Below are 9,781 nucleotides of genomic sequence, written 5' to 3'. Positions count from 1 at the left end.
TTAAATATAAATAAATATACAAATAGTCTAGAAGATGACCCAGAGATACACCTTGATAAACTTGTTAAAAGGATAAAAGTATAGGGTATCAAAGACCCTGAACTGAGTTTCAAAAATTCTACCTTGGCACAAAGGGACAGACATTTGTTTAAGATCATAAAAGGAATGTAGTCCTGTGGGCAGGTGAATGGGTGGAAGAGAGAGGATGAGGTTTAACAGATATATCTACTCCTACATTGGCTTGATGGTCATTTGCTTTACATTGTGGGAGCTAAGTCTAGCCTCTGGTAGGTTCACATCCACATTTTGAATAAAGTACACAAGCAAGAACACACACTAACTGGCTGGTGACCCACAGAGGTAGACTGTGTAAGAAGATAGAGTCACTGTAGGAAATCACTCTGGCAAACTTGAAAGACTCACATCGTCGTTAAGTGGGAAGCTAAGAGTAATCACAAGTATGAAAATGAAAGTCTGCGGTAAGGTACCTGGATCCATCAGTGAGTTGCAGACACAATCAGGAAGGTATACTAAGGCCGTACAGGGATTTGGAAAGGTGCCCTGAGACTTCAGAGCTCTCCTCCCAGCTCTCTGCTGAAACATAAAATATTGAGTGATAAAAACGAGGTTTATATTGTAACTCCATGAGTTTAAAGAATTTTAAGATGCTAAAAAGACATTTTTTAAGCCAAACATGCAAAGTTTGGATTTTAACCCAGGGTCTCCAATTCCTTTGTTCTTGGGGTGCATCTTAAGGATGAGGCTAGAGACTGGATATTGGGAGGGAGGAAAAGGGTTAGTTTCAAGATTTTTGCCAAGGCACTCTCAATATCAAGCTTACACCATCAGTAAAAGTTATTTATTCACGGAAATTTTAAGGAAAAATCACTCAACAATTTCAAAACATCATAAAGACATGGAAAATTACACTTTCCCTGCTGTGAATGATATCTTGCGACCTTTTGTCCAAATAGCTCAAAAAACAGCTGAACTTTGAAACCAGAGGCTTGGCACATTTTGTACAGACCGTCCTCAATGAGGCGTTCAGAGATTTCAAAGTAAAAAAGAGGTTTGAAATTGAGTGCTTTAGAGATGAGGCACTGTGCATGCCCTGTGGATAAAGCCTTTAAACAGTCCCCTCAACGCCACCACTAGTTAGCCTGCCTACTTCTTACACCAGGAAAAAAAACGTTTTCTTCTCAATAAATTTGGCAAATCCACACAATAAATGTGGCCTTAGACTACATTTAGCCAATTCTGAGAAATACATAGGTTTGTGCCATTGCATGAACTTAGTAGATTTCTGCACATACTCTTTTGTCAAGATTCTTTTGCATTTTGGCAGTGTGTTTACTCCCAATCACAGTTCATAGTTTAGGGAGTCTTTGTCCATAGTACAAATAAATTGATAAAATGGTTTTTAAAAAGTTAAATTAATCACCACTTTGAAGAAGCACAGCTACTTTCTCACTCCTGGTCACTAGAGAAAAAGCGTACCAGCCCAGTCATACATAACACACACCTTTTAGATAAAGTGTGTAAAGTCCACTGTATAGCTGAATCTTTCAATCTTTTCCATTATAAGACTTCCAAGAGTTAGTGCAGACAAAATGTCCTTTTTGCCACTGCTTTGAAATAAAGGTGTTTTGTTATTTTTTGTTTTGTTTTACTGTTTTTATCATTCTGTCACTATACAACAGGTGCCATGATATAGAAATTAAGTCCTATCCTGGGTGTCAGACATTATAGGACCACCATAAAAGCCCTTGTCATCCAAAGATTACAAAGTAATTCCTATAGTAATTACTATAAGAGTAAGGAAAACTCAAAAAATAATAGTAACCCCATAAGAAAAATCAAAACTTAATAGGTTTTCTAGCCATCTTTAGAACAGAAACAAAGAAAGAAAAGAGTATCTAAAAGTTTGTGATTTGAGACAGCCCATGATAAGTATATATAATAAGACAGGAAAATGAAAATATAAACAAGAACCAATGAAATTAACTAGACCCAGGAGGCTAAGACGAGAGAGAAAGTAAGATCAAGAACACGTGAGATGAGGCCTAAAATATGGGTTATACTATAGTATATTGGCAGTCAAAACAAGTCAATTAGTTGTTTGAACCTCATTGTCTTTGAGAAGGTGCATAGGAATTCTTCAGCAGAATAGATCTTTTCTGCATACTTTAATGTCTTGCCTTTGCTACACAGCAACAGTATAAGGAAATATCTCTGTATCCTCAATCATGTCCCCAAATGCATTAGCATTACAACACTGTTGCTTCTAGTGACCATCCTGAAACTATACTGAAAGTGGCCAGAATAACACTGAATATCAGTATTTAGCTATCTACAGACTCCTTCTGACTCAAGGAAAAAATAATAAGCTCTCCAAAATTAATTCATCCATCTCAGATACTCATTTTAGTCAGGCAGAACCCATAAATGAGTGAGACAGGCTAGTATAGACAACAGCCAGATTGATAGCAATAAGTTTCAGCAGACTGGCTCTTAAACTGTGAAAAAGGTGGTACTGGTGCTTCTATAAATTCTGGTTTTCCAAGAACAGCTGAAAAGCAAAATCATGTGAAATTTCTTGGTTTTTAAAGATTACCAATTAATTAAGAATAAAAGTTAGGGAGCTGGAGAGATGGCTCGGCAGTTAAGAGCACTAGCTGTTCTTGCAGAGGACCAGGGTTCAGTTCCCAGGCCTGACATGGCAGCTAACAACTGTCAGTAACTCCAGTTCTAGGGGATCTGATGCCCTCTTCTGACTCCATGAGCATTGCATGAGTCAGGTGCACTTACATACATGCAGGCAATACACTCATACACAAAATAGAAACAAATAAAATATTTTTTAAAAAAGAATAAAAGTTAAGTGCAGTGGTAAGTGTCTATGGTTTCAACTATTTTGGAGTCTGAGACAGAAGGATCACTTAAACTCATGAGTTCAAGTGCAGCCCAGAGATTGTGGCAAAGACCCAGTTTAAATAAATAAATAAATAAATAAATAAATAAACAAATAAATAAAGGCACTGTATAGACTACATATAGCCTGTTAAATAAATAATGGCCATGTCATGAGCTTCCATTTTATAAACTCTGGCCTAGAGCATTTACTAAAAATTACCTGCTTCTGAGGGCTTAGGTCAGTGTTACATCATTTGCCTAGCATATGAAGGTCCTATGCTCCATCCCCAGGACAATCCTCACCACCAAATTATCTCTCTGTGTGGCTTTGGATAAGATGGTAATGACAATAATTCAGGCCAGCACTGAGCCAAGCTACTTCTATTTTTCTTACTATATCTATCTCTGTCATAATGCTGAGTTAAGTAATATTTTTGGTTTAATAAGATTTCAGGAATTGAACTGAATGTTTTTTGTTGAATGAGTGACTAATGTCTGAGGAAATTAATTGATTGTGACTAGCCCTGCCTGATAAAGGCTACAAACAACAAGGAAATTATCTGTGTGGTATCTAAAAGAAGAGTTGGCACGGATAGAAACAGTCTCCTTAGTTCATTCCAAATGAGAAGGGTGTCTGGTCCATAGATATGAGCGTTTGTCTAACCCATGAGTCAAGGCCATCTTCAAAATAAAATGGATGCATCAAACTAGCATACCCTTTTGTTAGTGTCCCTAGTTCCATCTTCTACCTCAGTGGTTTTATGTTTACTTAAGTTACATTCTCAAAATATTTTAATAACTTTATCCTTTTTCATATGTTCAAGTTGATATCTTTTTTCAATTTTTAGGTATTAGTGTATGTGTTTGTCTGTATGTACACTATGTGTACATGGGTGCTAGTGGAGACCAGAAGAGGGCATCAGATCACAACAGGTGGTTATGAGTTGCCTGGCATGGGTACTGGGACTGAACCTGGGTCTTTTGCAAGAGCAGCAAGTGCTTTTAACCATTGAGCCATCTCTCTAACACCAATACCATTTTTGTTGTTGTTGCCAGTTTAAATATTTGCAAAGGATATGCTCTTTCTAGAATATTGTAATAATGATCATTAAAAACTAAAGCAATTACATATTTCAAATATATGTGATATAATATTAAGGACCATACCAATCTAATATTCCTTCATTCTTAGAAACAAACTTTTAACCATTGAGCCATCTCTCTAACACCAATACCATTTTTGTTGTTGTTGCCAGTTTAAATATTTGCAAAGGATATGCTCTTTCTAGAATATTGTAATAATGATCATTAAAAACTAAAGCAATTACATATTTCAAATATATGTGATATAATATTAAGGACCATACCAATCTAATATTCCTTCATTCTTAGAAACAAAACACGGCTGCATGAACTCTCTCCTTCATTTCTCTGTCTAGCTCTTCCACCTCTCTCTCTCCCCCTCCCTCCCTGCCTCCCTCCCTCCCTCCCCCCCTCTGTGTATATGTGAATAGGACATGAAACTAGAAAGAAAAAAAATGATAAGAAGAAAATATTGAGGGTAGTGTGGAGACAGTGTAATGGAACACGTGATAAAGAAAGCAGAAGGAAGGAAACAAGCCACAGAGGTCAGGTGTTGCGGGGAGGACAGTAGAAGAAGGAAAGAATGAGAACAAAGTATAATGACACATACCTACAAAAATGTCATAATGAAACCCACTACTTTGCATGCTAACCTAAAAAAAAATTAGTAACACTAAAACTTAAAAAGCATAAAAATGCTTCTTAACAGTAGAGAATTTCGCCTAATTCCCTTTTCTCCTACAGCACACATTTCCCTTCTATTTCTTCTAAACAAGTACATGATTTATGCTTAGAAATCTTTTGTTGATATAGTACTTTCTTTGCAACAAAAATATCCCTATAAATTGACAGTCAAGATTAATTTCCTCCAGACTGAGCTATCAGTATAATTATTATCAATTTACAATTGATCAAAATAATATATATATTAAATTTTTATTAAAGTTTATTGGACAAACATCACATTGGAAATCAGTCTCTCAAGAAGAACATCTTTAAAAATTAATTCATGTACCTGTGAATGAATAATGCTTAATATTAGAATGCAAGCTTATTATAAATTGTATTCTTATTCTTTATAAAGAAGTAATCTTTGAAAAATCATATTCATAAAATATATAGATAGGAATGGAAGTATTTTAGCATTAAACCATCATTCAATTCTTTGAAATTCTTTGTAATTTGTCTTGTTGTGGTCCTCTATCAAACAATACTTTTTTTTTTTTAATGTGTATGAGTGTATTGCCTGCATGTATGTGAGTGCACGCGTGTCGTGCAATGCCGTGGAGGTCAGAAGAGGGCTTCGGATTCCCCTGGAACTGGAATTAAGGACGGTTTCTAGGCGCCATTTGGGTGCTGGGAATCAAACCCGGGTCCTCTGCAAGAGCAGTCAGTGCTTTTAACCGCTGAGCCATCTCTCCAGCCCCCAAACAATACTTTTGAGCTGAAGAGATGGATCAGTGAATAAGAGCACTGTGCAAGCATGAGGACCCATGTTCAAATCCCAGAACCCACATAAAAGCCAAGCTTGATGGTACACGTCTGGAGCCTCAGTGCTGGAGGATGGGGCAGGCAGATCATGGGAGCTCACTGGCCAGCCAGCCTAGCCAAAATGGTCGGCTTGTGGTTCAGCAATAGACCCTGCCGTAAAGGAAAAAGAGAATAATAGAAGACGACGCCTGACCTTTGTCCTCGAGCTTTTGCATGCACGCAAATGGGTGCATGCGATCATATGTATGACACACACACACACACACACACATTGTTTTTAGTGATCTATATACTGATGTTTTAAATGTCTTTCTTCAATTTTGTTGAAAATAAAGAATTAAAGACTATCTGTCCTGTAAAAAGATTATTCAGTCCTTAGTCCTTCTCTAAGATTACCTTAGTCTTAATATTACCAAAAAGACTGCTTAGACCTGTGAAATAACTATTAATCATACTATTTATTTTCACTACAAGACTTGTTTACTGCAACATACTCAGAAAAGAGAAGCAAAGTGGAAACATTCTTAATTTCCATACTCTCTTGGCAATGTAGCATTTTTCTAAGTAAAATGTTTGCATCTTAGCACACATTTAAAATATACTGTTGTGAAATTCTTAGTGCTACAGATTAAATCCTTTCAGTTTGTGAAAAATGCCTGCCACACTACTAGCCAAGACTGCCCCCTCATCAAACCAAACTACCAAGTCCCACTTGCGTTCTATCAGAAAAAGCCTGCTTTCATATTTCAGTTCTAATGAGCATATTGATTCCTATTTTGGAATATATTTAAAATCACAAAGAAATAAATTATGAAACACAAGACAGATTGTTAAAAGTAGGAAATTCAAGTTTAAAAATATGTAAAATCTGGGACTGGAAAGATGGCTCAGTGGTTAAGAGTGCTGGCTGCTCTTGCAGAGGACTTGGGTTCAGTTCCCAGCACCTATATGGTGGCTGATGACCATCTGTAACTCCAATTACAGGGGAATCCGACACCCTCTTCTGACCTCCACTGGCATGGGTGCACTTACGTACATACAGGCAATACATTCATACACATAAAAAAAATTTTTTTAAGTACTGGCTTCTCTTCAGAGGATCCAAGTTCGATTCCCAGCACCCACATGGCAGGCAGCTCACAATTGTCCATAACTCCAGTTCCAGGGTATTCAACACCTTCTTCTGATCCCCATGAGCATTGCACAACATGGGTGCACCTACATACATGCAGGCAACACATTCATACACGTAAAATAAAAGTAACAAAGAAAATATTTTTTAAAAGATATAAAATCTAATAGCATTTGTTCACTTTATAATAAATTATAAAAACATGAGGAAAACTGAAGGCAAAATCGAAGAGACTGAGCATACCAACCAAACAGCTCATCATTACTTAGTTTGATATGATAAATATAATGTATAGTTAAAAGTGATGCTGTTGATATTGCAAATGATATGATAAAAAGCACAGCTGTTTTTTGTTTATTTGTTTGTTTGAAATACATGTTAGGAACTGAATGTTTATGTTGTTCCAAAATTCATATGGTGAAGTCCCAATTCTCTATTGTGGCTGTATAGGCATATGTCACATAACCTTTTGGTAAACAATGAATGACATATACAATGGTATATACCATTAGCTTACCTAGGTATGAAGAAGGTTATAGCCTCCAGATTTGTTTAAGCACACTGTATGATGTCTGCACAATAATAAAATCATCTGAGGGCACATTTCTCCAAATACGCCCCTATTAATAAGCAACAACTGTATTTGGAGATGGGACCTCTAAAGATATAATTGAGGTTATTTGAGGCCACAAGGGTGGAGTTCTAACCCAATGATTGGGGTCCTTATAAGAAAAGACACCAGAAACTAGAGCGATGGCTCATTGGTTAAGAGCACACACACTATTCTTAGAGAGGACCAGAGTTCAGTTCCCAGCACCTGCATCCTCCTGTGGTGCACCACCTCTTGTAGCTCCAGCTTCAGGGGATCTGACCCCCTTCTGGTCTCTGTGGGCACTGCACACATTTGCACAGATCCACACAGAGACACACACTTAATTCAAAGAGAGAGGATGAGGGGGTGGGGGAACCAAAGAGTTTCTGGCTCTTTTTTTTTCCTGTGTGCCTCCATCAAGGCCATCTGAGGACATAAAAAACATTCTCTGGGGCCAAGAAGAGACTCTATACTAGAACCGTTCCTGCTGAACACTGTTCATGGACTTCCAGCCACCATACTGTTAAAGCCACTCAGTCTGTGGTATGGTACATTTTAACAACATTTGAAAGTGTATGCGTGAAACTATGATATTCGCTTTGGGAACAAAAGAGAATGTAAGCAAAAATGGAGAAATTCTACATGAATTTCCTTTAAGTTGAGATTTGATGATAATGAAAGGCATATGTTGCTTAAAAAGAACCAGTCTAGGAACAACCAATCATTTTATTTTTAGTAAGAAATAAAAAAAAATAAGGTAAAATTACATAAGCATTTCTGTCTATGGCTTTTATCTAGTTTTTATAGAAATATGAAAGTAGCTGAAAACATTTCAATTTCTTCTCAAAATCATGGCCTATAGATGAATACAGAGATCAACTGAAAATGCTTAAACTTGCATAGCATTTTCTGCTTAACTCCAATGCAGATTTCTTTATTTTGCTCTTTACAGAGCCTCTTTCAAGACCAGTGCATTCCTTGATAATAGTTGAAAGAAGAAAGTCATTAAATGAAAAGACCTAACCTTTCTATTACCTTTACTACAGAGTGCGTTGTGTTTGACATCAGAAAATCCCAAAAAGGATCAAAGGGCTCCATCCCTCATCATGCATAATCTTTAAAATACACATAGGACAGGGAGATTGAATATGTTTTAAATATGGCTTAAAAGTTAATTACATACCCTTTATTTCAATGTGTATTTTAAAAGATATGCTATAAGGATTTATTCATTTTTAAATTTTATTATTTTTCTTTTACTTTACGTGTACGAGTTTATTGCCTGCATATAAGTGCAATCCATGTTGCACAGTGCCCACAGAGGTCAAAAGAAGGCTTCGGATCCCCTGGAACTGGAGTTAAAAATGGTTGTTAGCCACCATGTGAGTGCTGGAAACTGAATCTGGGTCATCTGCAAGAGCAACCAGTGCTCTTAGCTATGGAGCCATGTCTCCAGCCATGAAGATTTATTCTTATTGTATTAACGAATTATATAAAAAAATCACTTCTCTAAGATTAATAAAAAAGGTTGCATATACCAACTAAGTACTGACAGTTGCTTTTATAGTTTTATGTTGTCCTGTGTGAGAATGGAAACTAGACAGAATTTTGAAAAGTCTCAAGTTGCAGTTTTAGAATTTTAGTACAGGGCTGAGGAGAGGGCTTGGAGGATGAAGTGTTTGCCATGCAAGTGAAATTGGATCCCCAGCACCCATGTAAAGCAAGACCCTCTAATCCCAGCATTTCTACAGGAACAAAGGAGGTGGAGACAGGAGGATCCCAGAAGCTCCAGGAGCTCCTGGGCCAGCCAGCCTGGTGTATACAGCAGAGAAACCATAAGAGTCTTTACCTCAAAACAGCATGGCAGATGAGGACTGACACCAGAAGATGTCTTCTGATCTTCACATATATGCTGTGGTGTGCCTGGGCCTACATTCACACTCTAAACATACATAACACACAAAGATTAAACACATAAGACAACATTTAAAAAGTAATCGTAAGCTCAACCTCCCTCTTCCCTGGGCCTGCACGACTCACAGGGTTCTCTGGAGTAAGTCGATCCTGCCCTTCGCGCCTTGACTCCCCCAGCTTCATTCACCCTCCCATCTCCCACGCCGGTCTCTCCTCCTAGCCTGGATCCTGTCCCATTCATTGTCTTGGCGCCCCAGACACCCAGGGAACCACCACTGCTTCCTGATCCTTTGCATCCAGATCAAAGATCCTAGATCCTTCTAGGGTCCCCAGGTGCTCTCTGGGCCTGGCCCTGCCCTCACCTCCCTCTGCTTCCCTGGGCTGCACAACCCTCCCAGCCTCTTTCCTGGATGTTGGAGCTGATCTTTCCGTTTCCTGATCCTTTGCATCCAGACCAACCCAGTTCCCCAGTGCAGTTACCAGGAGCCCTTGGGGCCTCTTCCTGCCCACATCTCCATTTGCATCTCTGAGTGGCACAGCCACCAGCTGCTCAGCATCTTTCCCGGGCCCTGCTCCCAGGCCAGTCCAACCCCCAAATTCCTGAGGCCAAAATCTTTCCTGGAGGGATCCAGACCTTAGGAGAAAGCCTGAAAACA

Source organism: Nannospalax galili, unplaced genomic scaffold, assembly GCF_000622305.1.
Source record: "Nannospalax galili isolate Female #2095 unplaced genomic scaffold, S.galili_v1.0 scaffold339, whole genome shotgun sequence".
NCBI lineage: Eukaryota > Metazoa > Chordata > Mammalia > Rodentia > Spalacidae > Nannospalax > Nannospalax galili.
Note: the sequence above shows the minus strand (reverse complement) of the source record.